The following is a 17,310-nucleotide window of genomic DNA, read 5'->3' on the forward strand; positions in this document are numbered from 1 at the left end:
CTCTGAGTCCAGTTGTGTTCCAGAAATGAGACAACTAGTAAAGGCAAAGTCTGATCAAACTGGGTATTTCTGTCTCCCAGTTTCATTAGAGAAAGACTCCAATGTGTTGTCAAGTTCACTTTTCTGCCGAGCTCTCATGAATTGCGTTTGGAAAGCAGGATTGAATTTGTTTGTCCCTGCTATTTATAGCACCCACTGAGTCCTCAGCCAGTTGTGGGAGGATGTGACTGCGTTTAGATTCCCATCCAAGTTGTATGTGACAGTATCTGGCACCCATTCAACAGCTGCAGTCATTACTGGGAGAGTAAGCACAAAGGGAAATAAATCAACTTTTAATGTCAGGATGTCACACCCTTTCTAACGTTTTTTGGATATAAATGAGGCAGTATGATATAATTAGTCTTGATCTTATCTCCCTATAGTCCAATGACTACTTTACTGGAGGGTACTATCTGTAACACCAACAGATTTAATTTAATTATAAAAAGAAGCTTTCCAGATTAGACAAAAATGTCTTCTTAAAAAAATGATGATTTTATGAAGGTAATATATACGTCAGTTTCCAAAGTCAAATGTTCAAAAGGACATACAGGGAAAAATGTATCCAACTCCCACACCTGTACTTCAACCATTCAATTCCCTAGGCAAACATAGTAGCCAGGATTTTAACCGTCCAGAGATATCTTATGCATTTACACACAAACATACATACACACACACACACACACACACACACACACATAGCTGAATATCTTGTTTTTTCTCTTTTCTTATCTGGTTTTTTTTTTGTTTGTTTGTTTTTTTAGCTACATGGCATATAGTATCTCAGTTCCCATACTAGGGATTAAATTTGTGCCCTTGGCAGTGGGAAGCATGGAGTCCTAACTACCGGAGCCCCAGGGAATTCCCTTACTTTTAAAATAGTACTTGCTAATTGTTCCACATCAAATATGTAGAGATGGGCCTAACTTCATTGTTAATGACTGTGTTCCATACAATGATTTCTTGACTGCCAAGTGAACCCTTCTCTACCATGAAGACCTTTGTTGACTTCTCAGCTCTCAGGTAGGACCCAGAAAGTCCTCCATAACCATCTCAATCGGAAACTATCCATTAACCTATATTCTTCCTTCTAATTAAACAGACCTACTGTGGCTCTTGAATGGAGCTCTAATCATTGCTCTTTCATGAACTCACTGTCTCTGCTGACCAGTGATCTCATTCTTCTGGCCCTTGGTCTTCTCATCTTTGGGTGGTACTGGGAGGGGGATGCATTTCTAAGGTCCTTTTCAGCCTTTACCTTCTGTCAGTCTGTGACTAGATGAGGTCAAAGGGCCTCTCCAAGTCTACACTTGGATCAGCAACTTATATTTTCCTTAGTTTCCTTCATAAGCTCTTTAAGGATGAGAAAATCTCTGCATGCAGTGTCCCCTCCCAATGTCCGGCAGGAATAGTAGCTCTAGAAATGTTCGTCGATTTTCTGGGTTATCCCGTAAAGTGCTATGCATTAATAATTCCTCCAATCCTATTACTGGAAATAGGTCAATTAACCCAGTTTCTTTCTTTGAGGACAAGTGATAAGAATCATGGTACTTGTGCTCTATCAGACCAGTTGGGAACAATTTGACCAGTATATCTGACTTAGGCAGTCTGTGCATTCCTGGCCTGATCTATATTCATATTATTAGCAATCTGAAGGGTAGAAGAGTAGTTTCAGAAATAAAGAGGACATTGGGGATGGCAAAATTCAAACTTTTTATTTTGTAGATGTGGAAAACCAAGGCTTAGAATTTGAGAGATTTGTCTAAGGATTATAACTCACCTAGTGATAGAACCCAGAGAAGGCAATAGCACCCCACTCCAGTACTCTTGCCTGGAAAATCCCATGGATGGAGGAGCCTGGAAGGATGCAGTCCTTGGGGTTGCTGAGGACTGGACACAGCTAAGCGAGTTCACTTTCACTTTTCATTTTCATGCATTGGAGAAGGAAATGGCAACCCACTCCACTGTTCTTACCTGGAGAATCCCAGGGGTGGGGGAGCCTGGTGGGCTGCTGTCTATGGGGTTGCACAGAGTCAGATACGACTGAAGTGACTTAGCAGTAGTGATAGAACCAGGGTTAAGATCTGGCTTTCTGGAGTCTTATTCTAGAGAAAAAAAAGGAGGGGGGAACAGAATCTTTATGGAGTGTTACTATACATTGTCATTAATTGGAACTTGCTGTTCCATGAAACTATGCGCACCTACTATGTAGGATATGACGGTTTGTATTTTACTACACTTTTTCATCTGAAAAATTAAATAAATAAACCTACTTACCTTACAAGGTGGTAGAAGGATTATAAGAGATGCCTATAGCGTCCAGGGAAAGCCCCAGGCATGTAAAGGTTACCTACAATTATTATTTAAAGATCTTCACAATGAAATGTCATTTTGTAATATAATTTCCTCTTTACTTGATTTTTTTGGAGGAGAGGGAGTTGGATTTAAATAATCAAATTTTGTTAAGGGAAGGTACACCTTTCTGTTATTACTCTGATAAAAGTCATAGCCACTCATTAACTTAGCCTTCATCTTAAAATAGAAGGATTATCCCTGGTTTTTGTCCCATTTTCAGTGACTACGAAGACTAACAAAATTTCATTTATTCACACATACCTCTTTTTTTAAAAAAAAATCAGAGTTTAAACACAACTCTTTTATAAAATTTAAAAATTTTATTTATTTATATATTTATTTTTGGTTGCAGTCTGTCTTTGTTGCTATGCCTGGACTTTCTCTAGTTGCAGTGAGCAGGGGGCTACTCTCTAGTTGTAGTGATTAGGCTTCTCATTGCGGTGGCTTCTCTTGTTGCAGAACACAGGTTTTAGGCATACGGACATCAGTAGTTCTGGCTTATTTACTCTGCAACATGTGGATTCTTACCAGACCAGGGATCGAATCCATGTCCCCTGCATTGACAGGTGGATTTCTATCCGCTGTGCCACCAGGGAAGTCTCATTTACGCAAATCTTTGTGTCTTTTGCCAAACCATCTCTATTATTACTTACTTTTTATTTTTATTTAAGTAGACCAACTTTTAAGTAATTGTGTATAGTTATGTTACAATATAGAATTCTTTATCGTTCCAATTTTAGTATGTGTTCTGCTGAAATGAGCACTGGAACTCTTAAGTAAAAAGGTATTGCTATTCCACTTAGGAAATACAGAGTGAAATGTATTCAGTTGAAAGATTAGAAGACTTTGGTTTAAATCCCAGTCTTGCTCTTTGGTAGTCATGCAATTTTGAACAAGTTGTCTCAATTTTATCTACAGAATTATATATATATATATATATATATATATATATATATATATAATTCACAGTGTTTTTATGGTAACAAATAAGATCAGGTGTATGATAGCACTTTGAAAAAATTTAAGACAGTGCATATTATTAGTTATTGTTAAATAAAGGGAAAACTAGCAGGTTGGGAGAAGAGAGTGGTACCATTTAATAGTGGACAGTTTATTCAGAAGGTGGGAGGATATAGAAAACCCCAACATCTTTAAGAGTGGATATAGGGTTTCCCTGAATGGTCCAGTGGTAAAGAACCTGCCTGTCTATGCAGGAGACTCAACAGATGTGAATTCGATCCCTGGGTCAGGAAGATCCCCTGGAGGAAGAAATGGCAATCCACTCCAGTATTCTTGCCTGGGAAACCCCAAGGACACTGAAGCTTGACAGGCTACAGTCCATGGGGTCGTAAACTCAGATACTACTTAGCCACTGAACAGCAACATGGATCAGTGCAGCTATGAGAAGGGGTTGAAAATGGCAAAACAGTCAACAAAAATCTTGCTAAAGGAGAGGGTACAATCCACTTACATTCACTTTGATGAAAAGAGCTTGTGCACCGTGAAACTGTGGCAAGTTTATGTAAAGTTTTAAAACTACAGCTTCAAACAGATAACTAATGAGAACCTCCTGTATAGCTGAGGAAGCTCTATTCAGCACTCTCTGGTGACCTAAATGGGAAGAAAATCTCAAAAGAGGGAATATATATACATCTATAGTTGATTCCCTTTGCTGTACAGCAGAAACTAACATAACATTTTAAAGCAATTATACTCTAATAGAAATGAATTTAAAAATTAAAAATATAGCACCAAGTGTTAAAACTTAATCATATATATAATGAATAAAAGATATCTTAACAGTAATTCATATTTTTATATTCTATTGCAATCATTCATTTTTCTAAGACTAATATAATTTTCTTACTTGATCTCTAGAGTATAATGCAAACCATGTCAAGAGTCCCAAATACTGATGACTTAAATTGCAAAGTAGGAATAGTCAAGACTACAAGCTCCCCAAGCAAACCATGCTTACTTTAATAAAAAGCTCTTTGGCCTGCAAGAGGCTCAGTAGCATCCACTGTCCAGCAGTCTTGCGGGTGTGGTGCTAAGGCTTGGGCAGTATGATGATGGAGACCTTCGTGAAGTATATCAAGCCTGGGCCCAAGAACTTGAACCTCATTGCATTGTGCTGGAGACTGTCTGAGTGACCAAGACAAAGAATGGGTACAAGGTGTGGGCCTGCAAAGTGGCAGACAAAACTGGCAGCATCAATATCTCTGTCTGGGACGATGTGGCCAACCTGATCCAGCTCGGCGACACTGTCTAGCTCACTAAAAGTTGTTCGGTGTTCACCGGTTGTGTGCCAATGTGCACTGGCCATGGGTGTGCTCTTCAGAAGATTGGAGAATTCTGTATGGTTTATTTTGAGTGAGCCAAACTTCAGTGAGCCAAACCCAGACTACAGTGCCCAGCAGCTACCCAACAAGATGGTTCAGAACAGCAGTCTTATGGCTCCCTGGACTCCCTGCCACTTCTCCAGCCTCTAAGAACCAGAACGCATTGGACTGAGCGCCCCACCAGGTCCTGGTGGTGGCCTGCACCCCCTCACACTCCCTCCGACCCCACGCCCCCAGCACTTGAATTATCTGAAGTCAGCTCAACCACAGCTGCTGCCCTCCTGGCCCCTCCAGCAACCATGTCAGTAAAGGCAAAAAAAACCCAGAGGAGCAGCAAAAGAAAGAACTTTTTCCTCCCTGCCACCTGCCATAACCTGTGTTTGCTAGAGAACACAGCTTTCTACTGAGCTGCAGGCTCTGTGGAGCCAGGAGGTATAGGAGTCACTAAAGTTCACTGTGCGGGAGTGGTGAACAGTAGCCTAACCCACCCTCAACCCGTACTCCCCTCCTTGTCGAGCTGAAGCTGCCTGTCTCCTGGGATTCAGGGTGCTCTGCCTCCCTTCCTTCCTCTTTCGAAACAATGGTTACAGTCTGTTTCTTCTGTGTGATGTGGAAGTCTAATTGAATCCCTCCTTTCTAATAAATGTTACCACTCTGTTGAAAAAATAAAAATAAAAAGCTCTTTGGAATGTATTCCAACCCTTTCCTACTCTCTTTACTTCCTGATTACCTGCTGTCCCCTCCTGTTCTCACTGGTGACCTTGTCTGCAACCTCATGAAGAAACTAGAGGGAGCCAGCTGGACCACTGCCAACTTCCTGTCTCTGAATCTCCATGGCGACACTGCCTTTCCCTTCTCCCTGGACCTCTTCTCTGAGTCTGAAGCATCCTACTCCCTGTTGGAACTTCTCACTCTCTCTGCCTTCTGTTCTTGTGGCTCTAACCTCGCCCTCACTGCAGTTTTTTCTCGTCAGCATTAAACATTTTCACTCCTCACGCTGTCCACAGTTCCCATGTGGCATTGCTCTGACTCTCTATCCTTTACACCAAATGTGCTCCAACAAAATCTCTTCCTAGTGTCCTATTTTCTCCTCTTCTTCACTCCTAATCTCCCAAGTTAGTCTCCAAATTTCCTTTTCCTCCAAGAATGCTATTTTTTCTTCCAAAGTTTAATCCGCAGAAATTTGTATATACTATTTATACAAATAGTGTAATAAAGAATAAATATATAGAATTTGGCCGTAGTGCCAAATAAATTGTAATGCCACATAGATCGTCCATACGCTCCCATTTCCACGTATGTGACTTCTTTTTTTTTATCAGGTGAATAGGTTTCATGGCAGCCACACTAACTTTTTGATCCACTAAAGGAATAAATAAGATTGCTGGGAGAAATATCAATAACCTCAGATATGTGGATGACATCACCCTTATGGCAGAAAGTGAAGAGGAACTAAAAAGCCTCTTGATGAAAGTGAAAGAGGAGAGTAAAAAATTTGGCTTAAAGCTCAACATTCAGAAAATGAAGATCATGGATGGCATCTGGTCCCATCACTTCATGGGAAATAGATGGGGAAACAGTGGAAACAGTGGCAGACTTTATTTTTTTGGGCTCCAAAATCACTGCAGATGGTGACTGCAGCCATGAAATTAAAAGACGCTTATTCCTTGGAAGGAAAGTTATGACCAACCTGGATAGCATATTCAAAAGCAGAGACATTACTTTGCCAACAAAGGTCCGTCTAGTTAAGGCTATGGTTTTTCCTGTGGTCATGTATGGATGTGAGAGTTGGACTGTGAAGAAGGCTGAGCGCTGAAGAATTGATGCTTTTGAACTGCGGTGTTGGAGAAGACTTTTGAGAGTCCCTTGGACTGCAAGGAGATCCAATCAGTCCATTCTAAAGATCAACCCTGGGTGTTTGGAAGGAATGATGCTAAAGCTGAACCTCCAGTACTTTGGCCACGTCATGCGAAGAGTTGACTCATTGGAAAAGACTCTGGTGCTGGGAGGGATTGGGGGCAGGAGGAGAAGGGGATGACAGAGGATGAGATGGCTGGATGGCATCACCGACTCGATGGATGTGAGTTTGAGTGAATTCTGGGAGTGGGTGATGGACAGGGAGGCCCGGCGTGCTGCAATTCATGGGGTCGCAAAGAGTTGGACACGACTGAGCGACTGAACTGAACTGAACTGAATTGAAAGGAGTAAAGCATGGCTTGCTTCAAAAACAACTGGTCTACCCAAGAGAATGTTGCCTTCACTTATCTGAGAACATTCTTCTGAAGATCAGCAATGACTTCCATTCCACTAAATTCATTGTAATCTTAAATATAGATTTGAATTTCAGCTTCCTAGTAGTGTTTGATGCAGCTGACAACTCCTTGGTGACAACTTCTCTTCCCCTGGTTTTGTGATGGTGTATCCTGCTGTCTACCTTGGTTGCTCCTTCTGTTTGCCTGTTGACTATCTCTCCTCTACTGCTTATTCCACATCCAAGTTCCTAAGGGCTCCTTGCTGAGTTCCTCAGCTCTTGTCACTCTATCAGCTCTCCTTAGGGAGTCTCACTTACTCTTGAGACTCCCATTACCATCGTCATGCTGGTGATTATCAAATTCATTTCTCCAGCAAAATATCTTCCCCAGAACATCATATCTGCCTTTCTAGTGTTCAGCTAGGTATGCCACAGAATGTTTTATAATAGGCATGCAAATCTCAATGTTTTCTAAGACAAAACTCACCTTCCTACTCCCAAATTTTTATCTTCTCCAGTGTTCTCTAACTTAGTAAAGGCCATCACCATCCACTCAGTTGCTTTAGCCAGTAACTTAGGAGTCATCGTTGATCAATACTTTAATTATGTCTTCCTCACCATGCCTCCTTCTCTCCCAAAATTAATCAGTTCCTTTCTATTCTATCTCTTACACACTTCTCTAATCCATTTACTTTTCGAAATTGTCACTGTCATCACACCAAGTCCGAGGTATCACCATCTTTCAGCTGGATTCTGTGGCAGTCTCTTACCCTCCCATAAAGCACATCTGACTGTATCACTCTCTCCTTAACTCTTCAGTGGCTTCCCGTTGATTTGAGGATGAAGGCTTCCCAGGCTCTGTGTGATTTTCCTTCTGCCTCATTGTGAAGGATTGCTGTGTGTCATTCTTTCCCTCACTCTTCCATTTCAGAAACTGGCCTCTTGGTTTTTTGTGATGAGAGGTCACCCTTCTTCTTACCTTGGGATTTTGCCTGGAATACATTAGCTTAATTTTCAGGCCCCCTGCTACTTTCCTTCTGTCATCCCCTACAATTCTCCAGACTTCCCTTGACTACAACTTTAACATGGTTACCTTATTCTTTCTGTCTTAACATAAAAATTCCATCCCCTGAAAAGGCTTTGTGAACTCTCTAAACCCTGATATAACAGTTCGCACTTTCTTAGCCTTGTCATAATTATATTTGCATAAGTGTTCAGTGTCTTCCCAGCTGCTAATCTATAAGCTCCACCTTGACAGTGAACTTTTGTTATGCCTGACACATAGTAGTATAGAACAAACATTTGAGGAGGGATAATTCATTATTTATTTTATTTTGACTGCTCTGGGTCTTCATTGTTGTTTGAAGGCTTTCTCTAGCTGTGGCTAGTGGAGTTACACTTTTGTTGCAGTGCGCAAGCTTTGTGGTAGCTTCTCTTGTTGCAATGCAGAGGTTTTTAGGCATGTAGGCTATGTAGTTGCGGCTCACAGGCTCTAGAGTGCAGGCTCAGTGGTTGCGGCACATGAGCTCAGTTGCCCCTTGGCACGTGGGATCTCCCTGGACCATGGATCAAACCCGAGTCCCATGCATTGGAAAATAGATTCTTAACTGCTGGACCATCAGGCAAGTCCCAGGAATAATTTATTTTTGAGAAATCTTTTACTTCTGTAAATTAACTTCTTTAAGATTTATTTATAACAAAAGATTTGAGTAACTCCTTTCACTCTTTAGACTGCAATGATTGGAAGTATGAAGATTTAAAAAAACCTTCTGAAAAATAATGTGTAAGTTGAAGGCTTAAGAAAAAAAGATAATTTTCTAAGACTTCACATCTCTATGTGGAGAGGGTTTCATCTGTGAAGAAGAAAAAAGATTTCCCAAATGAGAAATCAATAATATCAATAGCTGTCACTGGCCAGGCGTTTGCTATTTTTCAGGGATAGTTCTCAGTGCAAAGAGTGTATTAATGAATTTAAAACAACTCTGTGAGGTGGTTGCTACTTTCACCCCTGCGTTGGAGTGTGATTGCCATCACTTTGTTTATCGCTCTGAGGGAAGCATGAAGGCACACTCTCCATCTGTTGCTGACACACCTCTTAATTAGGTCATATTTTACAGTTACACTAGATTCTGATAATGACCGGGATTCTTTCCCGGCTGCCTAGGGAGATCTCAGGCCACGCTGCCAGAGAACTGTCTCTCATCATGTGTTGCTTCTTGCATCACAGATTCTTCCCCAGTTGACTTGGCTCCATCCTATCTCATTCCTGCCAGAGGAATTTATCTAGTCATGCATTGCCCTTGAGGCCACAGTAACCAGTCCTTGTGATTTTTTTAAACACTGCCGTTCCTAAACAGTGTTCAGAAAGGAGGATTCTGCAGGGTGCCCACATTTGACTCCTGTCCAAAGAGGCCTCTGGAAGTGCTTAAGTATGTGAAGCAGTGAACACATAAGGGGGAGGCTGGAGCATAACACATCTTACTTCATTCATTCAATCATCCATCCCTTGATTAATTAACTCTATTCCATAAATACTTATTGTTCATCTACTGTGTGCCAAGTTGCACATTAGCTGCTGAGGACATAACAGTGAAGGAAAAATTCCTGTCCTCAAGGAGCTTATAGTCTAGTTACAGATGCAGATGAGCAAATCTAGCACATGCCTTTGAAAGAGCATGAGAAGAGTGTTGTAAGGTTAGTTCACGGTGACAAGAGTCATAAACCCAACTGAAAAATTGATTAGGTGAAACTGCTAATATTTATTGACTTAAGGAAAAGCAACTGGAATAATGAACCAGAGAAGGGTCACGGCAAGGACTCAGCACCAACCAGACCCAAGCACTTGAATGTACCCAGGAGCCTTGCTGTTCTTGGTCCACATGTAGGCGCTTTCCTCGTTTATTGCAGATCAGCTCTCCTCACAGGTCAAGAAGCAGCTCCTCCATCAAGTCTAAGCCTCATGTCAGCTCAGGGTCTGACTCAGAGAGGACTGGTTCCTCTTTTTCAATTCTAATCTAAAAAGTCCCAGGGTAGAACTCAAATCAGCTCACTTGGGTCATATCCTACCTCTAGCTTGATGATTCTCAATTGTAGGTAGTTCTGCCTCTCAAGGGATATTTGGCAACGTCTGGAGATGTGTAGCTTTGTCATGATTAGTAGGGTGGAGAGAATGTTATTGATATCTAGTGGATGGAGGCCAGGGTTGCTGCTGAACATCCTAACAATGTACAGGACAGCCTCTCGCAACAAAGAACCATCCAGTACAAAATGTCAGTAGTGCTAGGGTTGAGAAACTCTATTCTAGGCCAATCAGTTGCGGTTGTGGGAGGATCAAGCGGAGGCGGGGGTGGGGATCAAAGTTTTTCTAAAGGACACTTAAGCGATGAGGAGGAGTTATCCAAGTAAAAAGAGCCAGGACAGGCTGATCCATGGAAGGAGGTACATAAGCAAAGAATCAGGACTGCCCAGAACAGGTTCCCATAAATAGCACTAGTCATTCTGCCTTCCATTCCTACCTGGTAAAATGTTACGAGTCTGTGGAAGGCTTACATGGAGCAAAGTGTCTGGAGCTGCAATAATATCATTGTCCTGCAAAGGCATTTATCAAGCACAAGTCATAGGTTTTATCCATTTCCTCTACTGTACTAAGCTTTTGGTCAAAGGCATTTCATCAACTGAGATTCACTTATAGTTTTCAGGAGATTGTTTTAGTAGAGTATTAAAACACATTAATGGGCAGGACCCAGTAGTTAGAAGCACTGGTTCTGGAATCAAACGGATCTGGCTTTGAATTCAGGCTGTATGTCTGCCTACTGGTGTCATGACCACCAGAAGTAGGACAGGCCAGTGCTAGGGAAACGCAGAAAGGAGGCCATGTGAGGGAGGGAGGAGGACCCTGGAGTTTTTAGGATAAGAAAAAAAATTGGGTAAATAAAAGGGAGGAAGGTGTTCTACACAGAGAAAGCAGCACGTGCCAAGGCTTGGAGTTGTATGTGTGGGAAATGAGAGAAGACGAAGCTGACTTGAAGAACAATGAGGAGTGTAATTTTGTGTATGTGTGGGTTTTTTTGTCATGCCTCATGGCATATACAATCTTAGTTCCCTGATCAGGGATCAAACTCATGCCCCCTGCATAGGAAGCATGGAATCTTAACCACTGAACCATTAGGGAAGTCCTGAAAAATGCAGCTTCGGACACACAATGAGTATTTCCTCTGGAGGACAGAAGTACGGATGTTCAGAGAACAGACAGAGTTACAGGCAGGATTCAAATTTAGGTGAGAGGTAAAAAGCTGGAGATTTATATGTGTGAGAAAAACTGTTCCTGAATGCAAAGACCTTTGAGAGAAGGAGAAAAGGGGAAAGAAATGTTTGTTGAAAGAGGCAAGGAAGGAAAAAGGAGGAGGAGAAAAAAAAGGAAACACACGAGTGTGTGAAGAAAGAGAGAAAAGAATAAAATCATGATGATGTAGTGCCATGGATGCCCACGGAGGAGAGAATGTGAAGAGAGAAAGAGCCGTCAGTGGTGTCAAATACTGCAAAGAGGCCAAAGGTTATTAGAGCTGTTAAAGAGATCACTGGACATGTACAGTGCAATTTAAGATGTGTATTTCTAGTTGGAGAATAGAGGTAAGCATCTGATGAAGGGAGTCCCTGAGTAAACAAGGGTAAGCTCCTGGAGGCAGCTAGTATATAATAATAGCCTTTTACAAATTTGGATACAAGACAAAGATTCCCATTATTATTGCTGTTAATTCACATTGATTCGAAACTTCTGATCCAATGTACAAGTGCAAGAGAAAGAAAGAGGAATAGCAATAGAAAATCAGTCAGCAAAACATATTCACTGTTTATAAGTTATAATACTTGCTACTCACAGTGCCTCAAGATACAAACTGGAAAAAAAAAAAAAGAAAGAAAGAAACAAGGCTAATCCAATAGTCCACAAGGTGATTAATTAAAGTAACTGTATATGGCCATCAGTTAATTTGGAGAAGAAAAGGCAAACCACTCCAGTGTTCTTGCCTGGAGAATTCCAAGGAGAGAGGGGCCCGTGGGTTACAGTTAGTGGGGTTGCAAAGAGTTGGATATGACTCAATGACTAACACACACACACATAACTTAATTAAAAAACAATCCACTTTGCAGTGGGAACTCAGGGTGACTAAAAAGAAGGACTGAATCAGCAGTAAGACGTAAGATGTTCAATATTGTAGATATATCAATTTTCCTCAAATGAATGTAAGCGCTTAGTATAACTCCAGTCAAAACCCCAGTGTACTCTTGGGGTCACTTGATAAATCATTTCAAAATACCATTAAGGATAGAAGGCTGGATCCCACAGAGAGAGGTAGTCAGTAAGAAATTCTTGATGATGTGCCAAAAGATTTTAGAAAAGGGATATTAATATTCACTTTTTTCTCTTATATTTAATATAGCTCCCTACTCTTTGCTCAGACATTCAGAAAATCTGCTAAATATAGAAAAAAATGTCTTTTATGGCAGTTTCAGGGGAAAAAATCTGAATGAAAGAGATGGAATTCCACCTGTAGACTAATGGGGAAACAGAGAAAAAGAACAGCTTGAGAAGGTAAATTTATGGTTAAATTCAGTGGAATCAGAAGTAGGAGCCAGAAATGATTATGTAACTCCCTGGGAATTTGAAGCAATCCTAAAGAATGAATTGCAACTCCATCGAGATATGGAAGGAACCTTATCCTATTATCTCAAAGTTCAGGGTAATTTCAGTTGATATCTCACTTAGAAATGCAAAATTTTATTAAAAGAAATTCCTAGAAAAAGACAAAATGTTACTAGTACTTATCTCTGTAGTATTAAGTTTTTATACTTTTTGAGTTTTCTGAATTTTCTATGATGAGCATAAGTTATTTTTCTTTTTTTTTGGCTGTGCCTTGCTACTTGTGGGATCTCAGTTCCCTGACCAGGAATTGAACCCCAGTCCCCAGCAGTGAAAATGCCGAGTCTGAACCCCTGGACCGCCAGGGAATTCCCATAAGTTATTTTTCTAAGAATGATTTGTCAGTGAAAAAAAAAAAAGAGAGAAGTAGGAAGAATGCTTGGTTGGAAAGTAAAGGTCAAGTAAAGTTTTTCAAATTCATCTGCTTGGTGGTTTCTAGAATGATCACAGTAAATGATTCTCTGTGTCCCCGTCTTCAACCAGAATTATCGTGGTTCATGTTTTACATGTTTTGCTATAATTTTGGAACCAAGGACCAAAGGTTAACAACACATTTCTATCCATTGATACCTCCTCTTTCTGACTTTCATTGTAGACACCAATTATACACTTTTATGAGTTGTCTAGTTGTTTTATGTGCTTACGTGTTATCTTGCTAAATAGGCTATAAATTTGTCATATCTTATATTTCTGCTGATTCTTTTGTGGTACCTAATAGAGAATACTAGTTTAGTATTTAATTCAAAAATTGTAGGGGGAACAAGATGGCGGAGGAGTAGGTGAACGTGGAGTACATCTCTCTCCATGGATACATCAGGAATACACCTCTAGACACAGAAGTGCATGCAGAACACCAGCTGAGAGCGGACAGGAGTACCTGACCAGCAGAAAAGAATATATAGAACCACGCAAAACTCGGGAGGACGAAGGAACTAGGGGGAAAGAAAGGAGTGTTAGTAGGACTGGACCTGCCCTCAGCAGGTGGGGGAACTGAAGCAGGGGTCCGAGTCCCACATCGGGGCAATTGCTGAGTCAGAGGAGAAACATTTAAGGCTGAGAGTGGAACAGCTGGTCTGTGGCAGCCTAAATGGAATGAGGATCAGACAGTCCTTGCCGCAGCCATTCATACCCCAGACAGGGACGTAGATCCCCTGGAAGGCGCAGCGGCTGGGAGCTGGAGTTTAGGGATTGTGGAGCAATCCCAGGGCAAGGGCCATTGTTGACTGTGGAGAGACCGATCGAGAGGATGTGAGGGAGGAGATTGTGGTGGGAAATGCCTGTGGAAGAAAGCCTGGCAGCCATAGAAGTAAGGCAATACTGCTGAATCACACATAGAGGGTGGAGCCATCACCATAGGCTCTCTCCCCAAACACGCCAGCATCGGCAGCTGAACAACAGAGAGGCTGGACCATCTAATGCTTGACGAGCTGAACTACAGAGTAGGAGCCCAGGCAAGGGAGCTCTCTAAGTGCCTGAACAGGCGGAGCTAGGGAGAAAGACTAGCTAAAGAAGCCTTCTGATTGCCAGCTACAAGAGGCTCGAAAAAAAGGCTCTGATAGGGCCACAACTCCTGTGGTGGAGGCAGCCCATGTCCCTGCACACTTGATGCCACCAGGGTCCCCACAAGCCAAGCAGCTGCACCACCTTCATGCTCAGCTCTCACTGGGGCAGAGCTGCCACAGGCAAAAAAAGTCTTCCGTCTATGCATGCAGGATTGCTTCAGTAGTGTCTTCAGTTGCTTCAGGAGTGTAGACTGTGGCCTGCCAGGCTTCTCTGTCAGGGAAGGGGGTTCTCCAGGCAAGAATACTGGAGTGTATTGGCCAACACTGGTTGCCATACCCTTCTAGAGCACTATATTTCCTGCTGCCCTAGCTGCCACCTCCCCTGAGTACCTGGAGCTGCAACCCAAGCAGCTGCACCGCCTCCACACCTAGCCCTCACAGGGGCAAACCCAAGTCCTCCAGGGCAGCCTCAGGAGCAAACCCCAGTGGACGACCCACATGCAGAGGTGGAAGTAAAACCACAATTGAAACCCAGGGGTGTGGCTAAAGAAGAAGACTCAAAACTTCCCCACTAGCTGTACAAGCCGCAGATTAAATCCATGCAATCAACTAGGCAGACTCTCCGCCAATGGAATATATAAAAGGTTGCTGAGAGCTTCCACAAAAGAAAAGGAACTAGTTCTGATAGCCTGGACATTGGAAGCAAGAACACACAGGAGCAGGACCAGATTAGACTCTGAGCTGCCCCCACAGCAGGTCCAGAGATCAGCACAGTGTTGGAGGACATCCGAGGGAGGTGAGGTGGACTGTGACTCCAGTGAGAAAGGACTCTGACAGCTGTGACTCTAGAAAAACGTTTATTATTCTTACGTTTTGACTTATTCTGTAGATTCTTTTAAATTTTTTTCTTTTTTCTTTTTGCTCCCCCCAACCCTCGTTGTAATTGTCGATTTTACTGACATTATGAAATCTGATTAAGCTTTTGAACTTTTTTTTTTCCCTCAGTCACATTTTAAATTGTTGTTATAAACCTCTGCCTCTACATTGGGCTTTTGCAGTTCTGAGGAGTTTTTCTTTTTTTTCCTTTTTTCTTCCTTTTTTTTTTCTTTCCTTTTTTTATGATTTTAATTTTCTTAAACCTATTATAGTTTTTTTTACATTTATTCATTTGCTTGCCTTTCCTACTGTTCTTTTCCCCTTGCAGTTAATCTTCAGTGTATGTAAGTCTTCTTCATCTACCTCTATTTAACTTTGCATATCTATTCTTTCTTTCCTTTCCTCTCAAAACATTTGTTAGTTTTATTTTCATTGCTTTATTCCTGTTGGCAGCTTGCTTTAGTTTTGTTTTCCAGTTTGTGCTCTAGTTGTTTTTTTTTCTGGCAGATATAATTTTTGGTTTCATTTGTAAGCCGGGTCAATCTATTGTACTTTATTTTTGTTGGATTGTTTTGACTTTGCTCATGGGTGTACATATATATGTGTATATTCCATTATTTTAATTATTATTTGCTTGGTTTTGTAACTTCCATGTGTCTGGGGTTCATCTTCACTTTCTCATTTTGGGATATTTGTTTTAATCTCACTTAATGCCATAACAAACCACTTGTGGAATCTTCGTTCCTGACCAGAGGTCAAGCCCTGAGCCTTTGCAGAGGGAGCACTGACTCCAAGATCCTAAACGACCAGAGAACTAAACCTAGGGAGAATTGAATAGTGAGAACTCACACAAAGGAAACCAGTTGAATACAAAACCAGCATTACCCAACCACCAGTAGCACCCCGTGCAAGACACATCATCTAAACAACAAAGAAAACAAAAATACAAATGCAATCATCAGAAGACAGGATTACCACCTCACTCAGCCTTGCCCTCTTCCCAGAGGAAAAGCGCACAAACAAACAGAAACTAAGCACGAATCTCACCCTATACGAGTCTTACACAAACCACTGGACCGACCTTGCTCCTGCTGCTGCTAGTCAGTCGTGTCTGACTCTGTGTGACACCATAGACGGCAGCCCACCAGGCTCCCCCGTCCCTGGGATTCTCCAGGCAAGAACACTGGATTGGGTTGCCATTTCCTTCTCCAATGTGTGAAAGTGAAAAGTCAAAGTGAAGTCGCTCAGTCATGTCGGACTCTTTGCAACCCCATGGACTGCAGCCTACCAGGCTCCTCTATCCATGGGATTCTCCAGGCAAGAGTACTGGAGTGGGGTGCCATCGCCTTCTCTGACCTTAGGAGGGCAGAAACCAAAAGAAAGAAAGAATGCAACCTTGAAGCCTGGGAAAAGGAGACCTCAAACACAATAAGTTTAAAAAAAATAATGAAAAGGCAAAGAGTTCAGGTCAGTTCAGTCGCTCAGTCATGTCTGACTGTAACCCCATGGACTGCAGCATGCCAGGCTTCCCTGTCCATCACCAGCTCCTGGAGCTTATTCAAACTCATGTCCATCGAGTCAGTGATGCCATCCAACCATCTCATCCTCTGTCATCCCCTTCTCCACCACCTTCAATCTTTCCCAGTATCAGGGTCTTTTCTAGTGAGTCAGTTCTTAGCATCAGGTGGCCAAAGTATTGGAGTTTCAACTTCAGCATCAGTCTGTCCAGTGAATATTCAGGACTGATTTCCTTTTGGATAGACCAGTTGGATCTCTTTGCAGTCCAAGGGACTCTCAAGAGTCTTCTCCAACACCACAGTTCAAAAGCATCAGTTCTTCAGCGCTCAGCTTTCTTTATAGTCCAACTTTCACATATATACATGACTACAGAAAAAAACATAGCTTTGACTAGACAGACCTTTGCTGGCAAAGTAACGTCTTTGCTTTTTAATAGGCTGTCTAGGTTGATCATAACTTTTCTTCCAAGGAGCAAGCATCTTTTAATTTCATGGCTGCAGTCACCATCTGTAGTGATTTTGGAGCCCCCCAAAAATAAGCCTGCCACTGTTTCCATTGTTTCCCCATCTATTTTCCATGAAGTGATGAGACCAGATACCATGATCTTAATTTTCTGAATGTTGACTTTTAAACTAACTTTTTCACTCTCCTCTTTCACTTTCATCAAGTGGCTCTTTAGCTCTCCACTTTCTGCCATAAGGGTGGTGTCATCTGCATATCTGAGGT

The 17,310-nt window shown here is 41.8% G+C and overlaps 1 pseudogene; it reads left to right on the forward strand.

Annotated features, from left to right (window-relative positions):
* The first annotated feature begins 4,463 nt into the window (after nt 1-4,463).
* On the forward strand, nt 4,464-5,112 carry LOC138445870 (SOSS complex subunit B1-like; annotated as a pseudogene).
* The last annotated feature ends 12,198 nt before the right edge of the window (nt 5,113-17,310 follow it).

The sequence above is a fragment of the Ovis canadensis genome, chromosome 9 (assembly GCF_042477335.2).
Source record: "Ovis canadensis isolate MfBH-ARS-UI-01 breed Bighorn chromosome 9, ARS-UI_OviCan_v2, whole genome shotgun sequence".
NCBI lineage: Eukaryota > Metazoa > Chordata > Mammalia > Artiodactyla > Bovidae > Ovis > Ovis canadensis.